Here is a 6000-nt window from a genome sequence, read left to right as displayed (position 1 = left end):
TCACTGAGACTCACGTCCATTGAGTCAGTGATGCCATCCAGCCATCTCATCCTCTGTCGTCCCCTTCTCCTCCTGCCCCTAATCCCTCCCAGCATCAGAGTCTTTTCCAATGAGTCAACTCTTCGCATGAGGTGGCCAAAGTACTGGAATTTCAGCTTTAGCATCATTCCTTCCCAGGTCTGATCTCCTTCAGAATGGACTGGTTGGATCTCCTTGCAGTCCAAGGGACTCTCAAGAGTCTTCTCCAACACCACAGTTCAAAAGCATCAATTCTTCGGAGCTCAGCCTTCTGACCAGTGTTGTCTTGATTGTTTTAGGTACAGCTAATCTTCAGTCGGGAGAAGGAAATGGCAACCTACTCCAATATTCTTGTCTGGAAAATCCTGTGGACAGTGGAGCCTGAAGGGCTGCTGTCCATGGGGTCGCACAGAGTCAGACACGACTGAAGTGATGCAGCAGCAGCAATCTTCAGTCAGAAGATCAGTTTGTTTCCATTTGAGGTCCAGTCTCAGAATTGAGTCAGCTGTTGTCATGGCTACGGTCTAGTTATCATGTACTTGAGAAGGAACTAAAGGTCCTTGACTTTGCTTAATAACCAAATTGTTAGTATTTAGTCTTGTTGGACTGTTTTCCTTTGTTTCTGCATTTTCGCACTTCTCTGATTAAACTTATCCTTTGGCTAACATTTTTCCCACAGACAAAAGGCAATCAGAGGACACAGGGGGAAGAACCAGAGGGTCCCGTTCCATTTCACCAGTATTCTTATCACTTAGGAATTTACATGGGTCTTACAAGCTCTGAGGATGAGATGGTTGGATGGCATCGTGGGCTCGATAGACGTGAGTTTGAGTAAACTCCAGGAGTTGGTGATGAACAAGGAGGCGTGGCGTGCTGCAGTCCATGGGGTCAGAAAGAGTCGGACACAACTGAGCGACTGAACTGAACTACAAGCTTGGTGCCAGGAAGCGAGGGGGAAGAGACCAATATTCATATTTTCAATATTTTCATGTGTGTATGTGTGTGTGCGCTCAGTTGTGTCTACTCATTGAGACCCCACGGACTATAGCCTGCCAGGCTCTTCTGTCCATGGGATTTTCCAGGCGAGAATCCTGGAGTGGCTTGCCGTTTCCTACTCCAGAGCATCTTTCCAAACCAAGGGCTGAACCCACATCTCAGGTGTCTCCTGCACTGGCAGGCAGATTCTTTACCCCTGCACCACCTGGGGAACCCCAATCGTCTCACACCATGCCAAACCCAGTAAGGAAATATCCTTGGGAGCAGGAACCAGTCATGACAATTTTTAAAGCTCACCATGTGATTCTGATGTGCAAAGTCAGGTCCAGTTTATTTTTGTGCTTATCAAGCTACATATGAAACACCTAGAATTGTTAATAAGACTCAAGATATTAGTTTGAGAATACTGGCTTGTGGCTAAGGATTTGTATTTCTTACAAGATACAGTCTCTGGACTTCACTGCAGGTACCAAGATCCTCTTTACTCAAGAGAATTTGATGAAGAAAAATAAAGAAAATTAACTTGAGGTGACAAACAAAAATGAAAACACCTACAATATACATTCTATTTCAGAGCATTTTATTAATACTTAAAGAAATCCATCAAAAAATAACATTATAATGGTTTTTGATAACAAACTGCAAAAAGTTAAGAAAATAATTGCCCTTAACCAAGTGAAGAGAACTTACACTGAAATTCTTCAGACATTTTCCAAAATCATAAACAGGCCTTTTGCCCAGTTACCCATATTTTAGTCATTTACTCATCCACACGGATGAATTTCATAGCTTTTACTGACATTATAACAGTTTCTTTGTATTCCACTTCTTACATAGCTAACTTACAAAGGACTACCTATGATAATTTCGCAAGCTCCATTTTAAATACAACAGAAATTTACAAAACGTCAAGGCAGTGTTTGTCCCCCGGTCCCCAGTCATGTCTGGAGTTCCAGAATCTGCACAGGCAAGTGCAGATTCACCAGACTCGGGGATGCCCACATCTTCCCAACTCTCCGCCACTCAGTCTCATCCCAATCTAGCAAGACTTGAAGATGAGCCTCCCTCCATGGGAGCGAGGGGGAGGGTCACACAGTCACTCAGGGGAGAAAGAGATGAGGACACACCTGTCCCTCAGATTCCTCGCTGCTGTGAGGGTTCTGACCAACGAGTGTAGACTTCTTGAGAGGAAGAAGCACCTGAGATTGGAGCTTGGCCAGCCCTCACCCCATCTTATACAGACAATTCTGTCTGGCTGACCAGAAACACTCGTGGTGGGGATTAGAGACACTCCAGATCTTTTTTTTTTTTTAATTTAGTTTTAACTGGAGGATAATTCCTTTACAAGGCTGTGTTGATTTCTGCCACACAACAGTCAGCCATAAGTCTACATATGTACCTTGCCTCTAGAAACTCACTCCCACCTCCCCACCCCACCCCACCCCTCTAGGGTATGACAGAGCACTGGGTTGAGCTCCCTGTGTTATACACCAACTTCCCACTAGCTATCTATTTTATACATGGTAAAATACGTTTCAGTGCTACTACTCAGTCCATCCTCCTGTCTCCTTCCCACCACTGGGGACACTGCAGATCTTGACAGGGCTCGGCCAAACTGAGTTGGGTGGAGCCTGCAGGCATAAAGGGGCTTTCCTGGGGGCGTCCAGTGGTAAAGACTCCACTCTCCCAATGCAGGGGGTGAGGGTTCGTTCCCAGTTAGGGAACTAAGATCTCACATGCCTCAGAGTACAGCCAGGAAAAAGTTGGGCGTCACGGCTGGTGTCCTCCTGGTCACGTGGGTGCTTGTCAGGATCCAAGTCCAGGTGTACTGAGGGGACATGGGAGAGCCTGGCAGCCCCAGAGCAGGTGCTGAGAATGGGGCTGGAAGCTGTAAGATAGGCCAAGTCTTGCCTTTTGGTGAGAGATTCTGGCAAGTCTGCACAGGGATCTAGGAAGCCCTCTCAAGTCATGCCTGGAAGCTGCACTGAGTTCTGGGCACACTGTTGTACAGCACGTTGGGGGCTGGGCTTTGAGCCCACATCAGGACATTAGCTTTGTGCCCAGAGGTCACAGACACAACCCAGGGCAAGCCGGGTGGAGTGGAATATCCCACGGGATACCATCAGGCCCACTGGCTGTCGACTCGGCCATGAGAGTGGCCTCCAGGCAGAAGGTCTGCACAGCTGGGTGAGGCATTAGCGTCCACCGCGTGTCTTGTGTCCACAAGCACTCAGTTCAAGGGCAGAGTCATCTCTTCTTGGGGATCTGGGCCAGTGGCTGACCCATGAGGACAGGGCCTAGGACAGGTCTCCTCTTGGACGTTTGGACAGGCATCGGCCGGGTGGGTTGCTGTGGGAGAAGGAACCTCATTAGATACCTCGGAAGTCAGAATTATCTAACTGAATGCAGTACGGCACTGGCACTGATCGTTTCAACAATATAGTAATAGAAAACAGGAACATCATAAGCAATTTGGGACAAATGTTGTATTAGCTGGCAGACTAATACAATATAATTATATATATGTAATATACATATAATAAAATAAAATGAAATACAATAGACAGAAAATAAATATATGCTAGGAGTTTTTTTCTACAATAGGAAGAGGAACAACCCAATTAGACACAGACAACACATACAAAATTAAATTTCACAGAAAAGACATGCAAATAAATGGTCATTACACATTTGCAGAGAAATCCACCTCAGAGATGGTCAAGGGGAAAAATTACTATACCAGTCTGAGGCTTTTGCCCATCAGTTATGGCCATGAAAACTTCCCTATATTGTCTATTGTTAAGGTCAATGGTAGAAACATTTTCCTATGCAATGTGAAGAATGTCAATAGCAACTATCTTTTTGAGGACAATTGGGAGTAATTGCAAGTTAAAAGATGCCTCATCTGGACTTGAAGTCAGAGAAGGCATCTGATAAAACACTTTGTATGCTAAAATCATCCCTGAATATTCATTGGAAGGACTGATCCTGAAGCTGAAGCTCCAATATGTTGGCCACCTAATGTGAAGAGCCAACTCATTGGGAAAGACCCTGATGCAAGGAAAGATTAAGAGCAGGAGGAGAAGGAGCAACAGAAGATGAGATGGTTGGATAGAATTACCAACTCAATGGACCTGAATGTGAGCAAACTTCAGGAGATGGTGAAGGACGGGGAAGCCTGGCACGCTACAGTCCATGGGGTGGCAAAGAATCAGACACGACTGAGCCACTGCACAATAAAAATGCTGAAATGCCTTCACTAGCTTTTGCTGGCCTACTTGCATAAAAAATTAAAATAGTGGGACCAGAATTTTGGATTCCCCAACCCATAGTGTAAAAAAAAAAAAAAAATGGAACCTGAAAAATATAGAAAGTGAAAACAAAAAACAGGACACCTAGCGGCCAGCCTGGGTTTAACATGACCTTGCACACATGAGAGGCATGAAGTGAAGTGGCTCAGTCGTGTCCAATTCTTGGTGACCCTGTGGACTGTTGCCTACCAGGCTCCTCCGTCCAGGGATTTTCCAAGCAAGAGTACTATATCACATAGAAGCACAAGGGGGATGGAAGGGAGGGACAGAGCAGGGGGGCTTGGGCAAGACTCACCCTCATGAAGGCACGCAAATCCTCAGGCTCCTGTCTCTGCCTCTTCCCTTGGCAACTCACAGGGTGGGTCTGGGGAACAGCATTTCTCTGCGGCACCTCTTGCCTGCAGAACAGTTCATGTAAGTGTCTGGATGCCCCTACCTTTCTGTCTTCACCACTGACCAGGAGCCAAGAGCAGCCCTGGAGCCTGGTCCTAGCCCCTGTTTGGGGTGAGGAAGGTGGCCAAGGTTCTGAGACTTTTGCAAAGGCAAGTCCTTCCACCATTTCAGAGGCAGCTTCCTCTCCCGGAAGTGCCTCTTCCCCTCCTGAGGTCTCATCCTTGAACACTGTCAGGTGGTTCTCTCCATCCTTTCAAGAGAGCTGCTGGCCCTTCCCCCATCATGATTCTCAGGACTAGAATAAGCTCTGAGGGTGTTCCCCACCCCACCAAAATCATTCTGAATTCCACAATTCCTCACCTTGGTTCTGGTTCCTGCTCTCTGACAGCCTCATTAAAGAACGTTGGAGTCTGGATGTCCTGGGGTCTCCTCGGTTCCAGATTCTCCTTCTTCTTGGAGCCCAAAGGCTGTGGAGCAACGGCCCCAGCCCAGGACTTCATGGGGCACCACTTGCTGGTGGCCAGGTGTCCAAAAGCACCACAGTTTCTGCACTTCACCTGGGGGTGGGGGAGGAGTATGAAGTTAACAGGTATCACAGGCAATCTTTTTTCAAAGATTAATTTATTTTATAGTTTTTTTCAACTTTTTTAAAGCCATACCATATAGCATGTGGGATCTTCGTTCCCTGACCAGGGATCGAACCCATGCCCCCCGCATTGGAAGCATGGAGTCTTAACCACTGGACTGCCAGAGAAGTTCCCACAGGCAAATTTCAAAGGTTAATACAGTTGACTCTTCGAGACATGGGTTGAATGGGGCAGATCCATTTACACTCAGATATTTTTCATACATACGTACTGTAGGATGACCACATCCAAAGTTGGTTGAATGCTCAGATGGGAAACCACTTGCAAGTATAATGGACTACAGGGCTGGCTCTAAAGTCATAGTTGGATTTTCCACTGACTAAGGTTTGCTGCCCCTAACTCTTGCATTGTTTCAGGATCAGCTGCATAAGGACAGATTTTTGAAGTTGCATATTGATTTGGGATAGAAGACATGGACCAGAGCTGCCAGGAAATTTGAGATACTATGATGCAAGGAGATCCAACGAGTCCATCCTAAAGGAAATCAGTCCTGATTTTTCATTGGAAGGACTGATGCTGAAGCCGAAACTCCAATACTTTGGCTACTTGATGAGAAAAACTTGACTCATTGGAAAAGACCCTGATGCTGGGAAAGATTGAAGGTGGGAGGAGAAGGGGACGACAGAGGATGATAT

This window comes from Bison bison, unplaced genomic scaffold (genome assembly GCF_000754665.1).
Source record: "Bison bison bison isolate TAMUID 2011002044 unplaced genomic scaffold, Bison_UMD1.0 scf7180017861063, whole genome shotgun sequence".
Taxonomy (NCBI): domain Eukaryota; kingdom Metazoa; phylum Chordata; class Mammalia; order Artiodactyla; family Bovidae; genus Bison; species Bison bison.
The sequence above is the reverse complement of the archived record's forward strand: the minus strand, read 5'-3'. Positions refer to the sequence as shown.